This window comes from Acipenser ruthenus, chromosome 58 (genome assembly GCF_902713425.1).
Source record: "Acipenser ruthenus chromosome 58, fAciRut3.2 maternal haplotype, whole genome shotgun sequence".
In the NCBI taxonomy this organism is placed as follows: Eukaryota; Metazoa; Chordata; class Actinopteri; order Acipenseriformes; family Acipenseridae; genus Acipenser; species Acipenser ruthenus.
Genome location: NC_081246.1, coordinates 933745 through 941780, shown reverse-complemented (window position 1 = coordinate 941780; position 8036 = coordinate 933745). Strand labels below are relative to the sequence as shown.

The following is an 8036-nucleotide window of genomic DNA, read 5'->3' as shown; positions in this document are numbered from 1 at the left end:
GATTACTACAGTATAAAGCAGTGCGTTTGTTAGTTATATCTATGTGAATGGCACATAACGAGATCCAAACAGCTGAGTTTGCCCGAAATATACGGCACGCTTAGCGTAGTATAAACGATGCCTTTGTTATTGAAATCAGTGGAAACGCTATTTGTCAGATGTAAACAGCTGCCCGAAATAACCCTGTACGGTGTAAGTGGTGGGTACTGTACTACATCTTGTTTGGACCATTCATCATCTTGAGGACTATTCTGATTTTGTTAAGTCACCATCAGTAATCTATGAAATAGATTTTAATTGCGTCTGCAAGATTCCACTTTTGATACTGGTAACAGGGTCATGAAGATTTAAATTGGGGAATGTTTTACATTACTTTGCTGTGCTGACCTGCCAGTCTCGTTGAAATAAATAAAAGCTGATTGTTATCTTCTAATTAAGAGAGTATGTCTGGGAAAACCAATAAACACATTCCTTCCAGTAAAGGGTTAGAAGGGCGACACCTGGTGAATACAAGGTGCCATGACTCATGATATGAATGAATAAGATGTCCAAACGTAATGTGACTAATGTGTAACAATTTAAGTGATTAAATGGGTTTTAGAATACTTACATCATTCTTAAATTTAATTTAATTACTTTAATTATTGTATAACATCTTTAACATGTAACGGTAATTTAGTGAGGAGAATGAAACTGAAATTGTGTATCCTTCTGTGATCAATATAACAAACGTTGTATAAAAATGAAGTTTTATTATAAAAATGTTTGTCTTTGGGGAGTGGTGATTTGCTTCTGTTAGTGATGCACATTGCTTGTGTGCAAGGAACTATCATCCAAACTCTGAAAGCCAATGAAAGGACTGATTTTGGTCAAGGATGAACTTCCTGTGTTGACCAGGAAGTGATGGAATCAATAATGCGAACTCCCGTTGGGCGCTATATTTAAAGTGAAACAAGTATGAACTCTCGTGGTCTTGGATTTGAAAACATCTCACCATGAAGTGATCACGGAGCCTTCACTTATAATGAGGACTCATTCAACTGTTGTATGTATCTACATCGAACTGCAATCTGTGCTTCAAGAAGGCTCCTCATCTCCTGCAACTCTACGTGTGACGAGAAGACCAGCTTCATGGCAACTTTGTTTTTCAGCAACGAACACATCTCCAGAATAAGTATTACATTTCAAAGATTTTAAGATTCAAGTAAAATGCTGTTTGTTTAAATAAGAAATATCTACAGGAAACCAGAAGAAAAAACATTTAATAGAACGTATTGCTTTGCTAAAGATTAAAAATTACTTTTAATGAACAATTGAAACAAGACTTGAACTGAACTGATATTTGTGTATTTGAAAACAGCTTTGAATGTCGGAACCATTACAACATAACTTAGCCTCATATTTATTTTCTATTATGTTCGTAGGTCTATTTATATATTTGATGAATAGAATAATGGAATATCATTTTATAATGAATACCATATTCCTACGAATTTAAGATACCCTCGAATTTAAGACGCAGCCCAAATTTACCACCCTCAATTTGAGGAAAAAGTAAGACGTCAAATATGCATTTGTAAAGATACAGCCTTAATTACGCTGTTGTATCGTACAAAACTGAGACGAAACAGTGTTGTTGTAGATTAACCTCAGAGCTCATTTATCGTGCTGTGCACTGTATAATACTTCAGATGGCTCTCTGTCGTACACACACCACCACTCACTCACGGCATCACACATCCTGACAACAGCAAGCATGACACAACACTCCACGGCATCAGGCAACATAAAACCCAGCAACCACAACAGCACTGAACATTGCTTGGCATGTCGAGAAATACGGGGGTCTGATCAGCATTTCCGATCTGTCCAAGTTGGTACTGTTTGTTAGAAATGCTGAAATTGTAAACGTTTCTCTTGGAATTCCTCAGGAAGCTTGGTTTGTTTTTTCTCAGCAGTAAGTCACGATGCTGTTTGTGTATTTGGGCAGATGCCTTTGTTGTCTTTTCTCAGCAGTCAGTCACGTTTGCAGTTTTGTGTAATCGGGTAGTCGCGTCTTTTGTTGGCAATTTTAGTACACATCACTGTATTCGAATTTAAGACGCAGGCTATTTTTGAGAATCAAAAAATGATTAAAAAAGCGCATCTTAACACTAGAACCGCCCCAGCAGTCATTTTGACGGTTTGAGGTTTTCAAATTAAGTTACTCTGCGTGTCTGAAAGTTATGCAGCTGTCCGTTCATGACTTTTCCTAAATACATGTATTAAATACCCTGATGGCGTTTGAAAGGCAGGATCACGAAAATAAGGAACTTATAATCCCACTCACCTAGAACCGCCAAAGCAGTCATTTTGACTGCCTTTTACAATACATGTTTTTATTATTTTGAATATAACCTACAGTATTATATATAAATACACACAAGCCTGTTGTTATCTCTACTGGACCTGGCAGCCATTAATTCCGGTGTTATGACGAATCCTGCACCCCCTTGAATTCTGCATCCCCTGACTGAACATTTTGTTTTTAGTTGTGATCTGACTCGGGGGTGCCTGATTGTTTTGAGTTGCGACATCACATGTTCATGAGATTTACTCGGAGCTGACGATGGTCACATGCACCGGTTTAACCAATGAATGTTAATACAGTTAGTTGTTCCAACGATTACACATTGCAGCCCAAAACCTCGGCGCTCGCATTTCAACGTGCACGCTCTTCCATCCATCACTACGATAAAACAGAAATATTGTCAGAATAAAAAGCATTATCTTGTGTTTCAGTAAAAATACAAAAACAGGTTATAGAGGTAACTACGCAACAGGCATGTTTATTAACTTATTAAATTATTGTGCTACTTTTATAAATTAGTTTGGCTAAATCCAGATCGTTGGTGTTTAAACCATTGGGTTTTAAATACATATACAAGTAATCTTATTATGCATGTGTCATACATGGTATAAACTTTAAACGCCAGTCCATCGCTGTGAAACACACATTATATCATTATTAACAAAAATGTATCTGACATAGTGTGATACATCATTATAATGTTATTAATAAGACTTCATTGAATATTTAGTGGCAGTTTCTTTTGAACAGCACATCATTACAGAATGTAGGAAAAACAAATACCCATTTCTCAATGGACTCTCTTGTCTCCATGCCTGAAGAACTGGTCCTTTCACCACAATAGCGGCACACATCATCTAAACTGTCTGTGAAGTCAAGATGAGAAATTAAATGTCAGCATATTAGTCAAGGTTCTGACTTAATTTATAGGGTAAATAGAGTAGCTTTTATTCCAAATTTCAGGTTCAATAAAATAAAACACAAATCTCGAGAGTGGTAACCAGTGGTCACTGGTTCCAGAATTGAATATAGGAGAAGTAGGAGGAGGATTAAAAAAAAAAAAAAACAGAACCCATAACATTCTGAAATCAGAACCCCTCCTTATATAGAATATCCAACACCTTTTACTAAGGAACCAAAGAGAACAGTTAGAACAATAGAACTTGAACACAATGGAACTTGAACTTGTAGTTAAAGAAAATGTTTGCATGTTTGTATTCAATCAGTATTGTTCTGAATGTTTTCACGTACAATTATTAAAATTGTATATACACATGAAAATTAAGCATCTGGATTAACTATAAATACAAACCATGTATTTTCACTTCTGTTCCTGTATGTTTCGAAGTACCAGATTCATTTATTAATGTGTGAGCAATCTCTAGACGCAGATTTGTAATTGCAGCTCCGCTCTCTTGGAATGAGATTGGCTCCTCTTTCAAAATGCATTCTGCAAACTGAAGTGCAAGACATTTTGGATAAAAAGTCCAAAACATTTAGGGCAGCAGTGTGGCGTAGTGGTTAGGGCTCTGCACTCTTGACCGGAGGGTTGTGGGTTCAATCCCTGGTAGGGGACACTGCTGCTGTACCCTTGAGCAAGGTACTTTACCTAAATTGTGCCAGTAAAAACCCAACTGTATAAATGGATAATTGTATGTCAAAATAATGTGATATCTTGTAACAATTGTAAGTCGCCCTGGATAAGGGCGTCTGCTAAGAAATAAATAATAATAATAACATTTAGAAAAAAAGGTTAATGGATGAACTACCAGGAAGACAATTTAGTATCAAACCATTTGTGACTATTTCCAAGTGTATTCTAAAAATAAAATTCAAGTTTAAAAGCAATGTTCTCCTTAATTATGTTATTTAATTAAGGCAGGAGGCAAGTGTTTGAAATATTACCTTGCAAACAAATACTCCACAGGACACACTGTCCTGTTGTTTTGGATGAGGAACAGTGGAGCATTCCCATCTGGATACTGTCCATCCTTTTTTCCTCAGAAAAGAATTTATCTTAACCATTTTCTTCAAAAGAAAAAATACAAACGTCTTGCTCTAAATACCTAGAATCACAGATTTAACAGACTTTTTCATTACTTTGTATATTCTGCAATATAAAAAACCTTGGGTAATTACCTGCATGCATTAAAATAAAGACAATTACATACCTGGTAACAGCTTTGCATTTTTCAATTTGCCATGCATTTTCTCCAAGCAGATTTACATACAGTGCCTTTTTCTCTCTTGGATAAATAGCCTAACAAACAGTAATGTGAAATGTATTTACACAACTCTCCATTAATTACACCAATCAGAGCATATGGGGGACACACTTTGGGGGAATACAACATACAATAAGTCAGTCAAAGGAAAATTAACCTCACAATTAGGAACTAGTGTTAACTTTTAGTCTAATTAAAAGTAATTGAGTGCTCAGTGAGACCAAAAAATAACTTCCACAGCAGTCCACCAGGAATGCACTTTGCCACCCTACTGTTAACACATACCCCAATATTGGCTGTTAAAATTACCTCACTCTGCAGTTCCTGTCCCGGCTGTAGATTTTTTTAAGTCAGTGTCAAAGATTTTATACTTTTGAATTTTTGAAATCACTATGCGTCTGAACTATCTAAATATAAGAAACTGTTAATCAACACCAGAAAATAAATAAATATAGATAGATAAATAAAGCTTTATATATCTTGCATTGTTCTGCAGTTGTAAAGGATTCCAGTGCGGGTGGTTCTTCCACATCTGATGCATCTAGTGTGGGTGGTTCTTCCACACCTGATGCTTCCAGTGCGGGTGGTTCTTCCACATCTGATGCATCTAGTGTGGGTGATTCTTCCACATCTGATGCTTCCAGTGCGGGTGGTTCTTCCACATCCAGGCCTTCTGTCATCAGTGGCTTTTCATGTGCCGAGTCCAGAGGCTTAGGCATGGTTACCTTCTGTCATCAGTGGCTTTTCATGTGCCGAGTCCAGAGGCTTAGGCATGGTTACCTTCTGTCATCAGTGGCTTTTCATGTGCCGAGTCCAGAGGCTTAGGCATGGTTATCTTGCTGCTCTCTTGCCACAAAGTGCTTTAGGTGGTTTATATGGACTCCATGCACAATTTTTCTGCTTCCTTGATGAAGATCCACCACATTTCCCCTCGCATGTTCTATAGTAAATGGCCCTAAGAAGTCTGGTTCCAGCTTCCCCCTTTTCTTTGTTGGCTTCTGATATTTTGCCGAAGCACTTTCTCGCCAACACTGAAAACTGGTGGCACACCTGCTTTCTTTGATTAACCTTTTCAGATGCTTTTTTTCACATTTGTTTTTACAATGTGACTTGTGTTCATGCCTTTTTATGCTTTCAGCAAAGCTCTTCTTTTGCTACGCATCCTTCCACATCAATTGAAGAAAGCTACAAATTTGAAATTAATTAATTCTTCATGTTTTAAATTCTTTAAACCAGAAATCCACCAAAACTAATTTAAAATGTACAGATAAGTTGAATAAATTATACATAAAATATAATTAAGAATTGCATAGCTGTGGACCATACCTCTTATTCCTCTGGCACTTCAGAAGGATACCAGGCCTCCCGTCCAAACATGAGGTAATAAGGACTGTATTTAGTGGTTAGATGTTTTTGTTCTTAGCCCAAACATAACAGCATCTAAATACAAGTCCCACGTAGCAGGTTTGCTTCCAACTAACTTGCTCAATGCTCTACAGATTTAATGATAAAATATTCAAATTAACATTTGAATGAAGTACTTAAGAAAATACAATTGAGTTAAAGATTACCATAGACAGACCAAAACCTACCGTTGTATTGTTGAATTCGTTTTTTCAACCTGTCCATTTGTTTGTGGATGGTAGGGTGCAGACAGACTTCTTTTTATGTTGAGAAGTTTGCATAATATGGCGTTAATTACAATAAATAGAAATAAACATTATACAATTATTCAGACTGTTAATGTTTAATATACAGTACTGTGCAAAAGTTTTAGGCAGGTGTGAAAAAATGCTGTAAAGTAAGAATGCTTTATTGCAAAGTGAGCGAACAGAGGAAAAATCTACATCAAATCAATATTTGGTGTGACCACCCTTTGCCTTCAAAACAGCACCAATTCTTCTAGGTACACTTGCACACAGTTTTTGAAGGAACTCAGCAGGTAGGTTGGCCCAAACATCTTCGAGAACTAACCACAGTTCTTCTGTGGATTTAGGCAGCCTCAGTTGCTTCTCTCTCTTCAGGTAATCCCAGACAGACTCGATGATGTTGAGATCAGGGCTCTGTGGGGGCCATACCATCACTTCCAGGACTCCTTGTTCTTCTTTACGCTGAAGATAGTTCTTAATGACTTTCGCTGTATGTTTGGGGTCGTTGCCATGCTGCAGAATAAATTTGGGGCCAATCAGATGCCTCCCTGATGGTATTGCATGATGGATAAGTATCTGCCTGTACTTCTCAGCATTGAGGAGACCATTAATTCTGACCAAATCCCCAACTCCATTTGCAGAAATGCAGCCCCAAACTTGCAAGGAACCTCCACCATGCTTCACTGTTGCCTGCAGACACTCATTCCTGTACCGCTCTCCAGCCCTTCGGCAAACAAACTGCCTTCTGCTACAGCCAAATATTTCAAATTTTGACTCATCAGTCCAGAGCACCTGCTGCCATTTTTCACCCCAGTTCCTGTGTTTTCGTGCATAGTTGAGTCGCTTGGCCTTGTTTCCACGTCGGAGGTATGGCTTTTGGCCGCAAGTCTTCCATGAAGGCCAATCAAACATTACATACCTGTATTGGTGTATAAGTTGTTGGAGCCTTCACTGTCGGCCTCTTCCTCTCACACACAGGACATTGGGATAACTCAAATTTTTTAAAAGAGTTTCACGTTAAAAATATCAATATAATTTTATTTAGTGCTTTTCAAGGTGGATCATCTTCACAAAGTGCTTAACATTAAAACAATTCAAAATAATACAAAGACCTACAAACATAATACAAATACAATAACAAATCCTAAACTAGAGTTGCGAGCAACTTTACGGCTTCCAAGCTGTTATCGTGAAATTTAAGTGTATTGCTTGTTATAGATCAATGTCCATTATGTGACCAATGAGCACCATCTAGATTAATTTTTGATAGAGCATCTATTTGCATATATCTGCAATCTTTATGGAGTAATAAGCATGTTTTACAATTGAACTTTAGTAGAGGTCAAAGGTCATGGTGTGGCAATGTGCCCCGCCCCTGTGTGCATGTGTGTGTTATATGTTGTATGTTGCGTGTGGTGTGTTAAATGTTGGTGTATAGATTGGTACACGGGATATAAATGGGTCTGTGTTTCACGTGTGATTTAAAATGTATAATTGTATTTAGGCACGGGATTGCACATCACTGCACGTGCATTTAAAGTAATTAATATGTGAGCACGGGGTTGCACGTAATTCATTCACGTGCTGGGATTCAAGTGAATAATTAATTAGTAATTGAATCCCAGCACAACAGTATATATAGACACATTTTCATTCACTCGGGGTTGGGTGTTCGAGAGTGGAGAACGGGAGAGAGAGAGAGGAGTTAAAATAAATAAGAACGTAAATATAAGTGTTGTACTCACCGTGTTTGTTTGTCTCTCCGTGCACCGTTTGTTAAGTGTTAGTGCATTTTGTTTGTCTGTTTTATTT

The 8036-nt window shown here is 37.4% G+C and overlaps 1 long non-coding RNA gene across 1 annotated transcript; it reads right to left on the bottom strand.

The window, feature by feature from the left end:
• Window positions 1-2375: 2375 nt before the first annotated feature.
• Window positions 2376-4964, bottom strand: LOC131724998 (uncharacterized). The gene is made up of 2 exons (XR_009320380.1): window positions 4256-4964; window positions 2376-3216 (listed from the first exon to the last, which is right to left on the bottom strand). It is a non-coding gene; the product is annotated as an uncharacterized LOC131724998 (long non-coding RNA).
• Between the last annotated feature and the right edge of the window lie 3072 nt (window positions 4965-8036).